This window comes from Penaeus monodon, chromosome 30, assembly GCF_015228065.2.
Source record: "Penaeus monodon isolate SGIC_2016 chromosome 30, NSTDA_Pmon_1, whole genome shotgun sequence".
NCBI classification, from domain to species: domain Eukaryota; kingdom Metazoa; phylum Arthropoda; class Malacostraca; order Decapoda; family Penaeidae; genus Penaeus; species Penaeus monodon.
Genome location: NC_051415.1, coordinates 22,480,749 through 22,482,834, shown reverse-complemented (window position 1 = coordinate 22,482,834; position 2,086 = coordinate 22,480,749).

Genomic DNA, 2,086 nt, shown 5'->3' with positions numbered 1-2,086 from the left:
TACTTTGCGTGGATGGTGCCGTCGGGGTTGTCGGATGAAACAGACAAACTAGAAAGGTGGTATCGAGTGGCGGCGTGCTAGGTTCGGCAGCTCACAAGGACCTTCGCCAGGCTCGATTCGCATGTCGGTAAGGTTCATCGAGCGCCTGTGGCCCTCCGTCGGATAGACCGTAAGGGCTGCCGAGGAGTTGTGTCCAGTTTAAAAAGGCCATTAGCAAACAGCGGCGGCGGCCTGCGTGGCCTCGCTGGATCCGTTGGCCGCGGCTGGAAAACCCAGACCTGGATCCAGATGCTTACTGGACTTTGGCGTCTTTGCAGCAGGAGGGCGCCGGGACTTGAGAGGCCGGCGCAATTGCGGCCAAAGGATCTGCGGGAAGTCCGACTTTCTTGAGAGGAGAGGAGTTGGAGGGGCATAAGGAGCTTAGGTGTCAATCTTGCGTCCGCGTGTTTGTCCTGGCTGTAAGGGGCGTGTACTAATTAATCTCGGTGGTGGGAGGGAAACGAGCTCAAAGTCTGGGTGAAATGCCCAGTGTAATACATCATCAGCAGCAGCATCACAATTTTCACTAATAGAAAACGATTCGCATATGTATTTATTGTATATATGAGAATATTATACCGGTCATTATGTTTCAAAAGAAAAAAATACGCAGAGGTCAAGGAATGTGAAAAGTCCCTCCTTTAGAAACCGAGAAATAATTATCTGCTTTGCTTGAGACAGTCATGCTGCGTAATCTTAGCATTGTTGTCCTGATGTGATGGGCATCGGGGAACCCAGGGCGGAGTGTTCCCAGGCGCGTGGTGCCGGGTACGAGTCCTGGGCACGGCCGAGAAGAACCCTCTTGGGCGTGGCCTCGAGCAAAGGGGGAGGGCCTTGGTGTTCCATGTGTAGAGACGAGCAAGTCACGAGCCACGTAATGGCCCATGTTTGAGTGGGTTATACTGAATATGCATTCAGGTAGGCTACAAAAGTATTTCAGCGAGGGCCTTACGCGGGTCCCAAAGCTCGGTCGTGTTAATTGTCCGTCCGGCATGACTGAGATGATTATGTTGAGGGGCGCACAATGCCCTCCGTACAAAGGTCCTCCAGCCATTATTTTCTTTGTCTCTTTAATGACAGGCTTTTTGTGCCATTTCGGCTAGTGGGTGCGAGCTAATGGACGTTCTTTGTTGGGGAATGAGTTTATTAATTCCTCTGCATTATTTACCTGTAAGCGAGGGTTAATGACCGTATGAGATCTCTACAGTGCAGCCCCGGCCGTGGAGCTGCCAGTCAGGAGAGCCCAATGTTTGTTTGATGAGCTTCGCCAGCGTAAGGCTCGACCCCTTCCTTTGTGCATACACTCGCCAGTCTTTATGGCAGTAACGAGACTGAATTACCATTAAGCCAAGAATATAGCGCGATGGTGACGTAAGAGGGCACACACCGTGAGTGGAGAGGTGTGTACACATGAGGAGTAGGCGACGGGCTTGCAGGCCGGGGGACACGCGCGAGTGCTCCCCGTCAACTAATTGGATAGAATCAAAACAAGGTGTGACGTGGCCCGCCATGACCACCGCCAGTGCATACACGCCCCTTGTCTTTTGCAGTGTACATACATACACCTTGGGACGTGACCGGCACATGTAAACATTGCCAGCGTGTAAATGCTGTTAATTCCACAAACATCACCATCAGTATTCGGTAGATTTTCTGATGTTTTATCGCCTCGCTTGCATGTTCTCTTCCCACTGCACATTCCCCTCCTCTTAAGAAAAGATAGGTTTTACCTTCCTCAAGGACTGGCCCGCCCTGACACGGAGGCACAGGTGGGCAGCCGTACTAGATGTCTTCCCTCGGAGCGGCGTTGTGTATATCTAGGGCCTTGAGAGCCCTTGCCACCTGTCACCTCCTCCGCGTGCTCCACCAGCACCTGTGTAACACACTCGTCTTAACACAACGGGCACAACTCACTCCAGGAAAATGCCACTGTATTTAAATGCAATCTGGATTAGATTAAGGTCTTTGTGCCAGCTTAGCTAAATCCCCTCTAAATTCCCTACCTGAACGTGGAGGAATTCAGGCGTACGTGGTCCTCGCGCTCAGG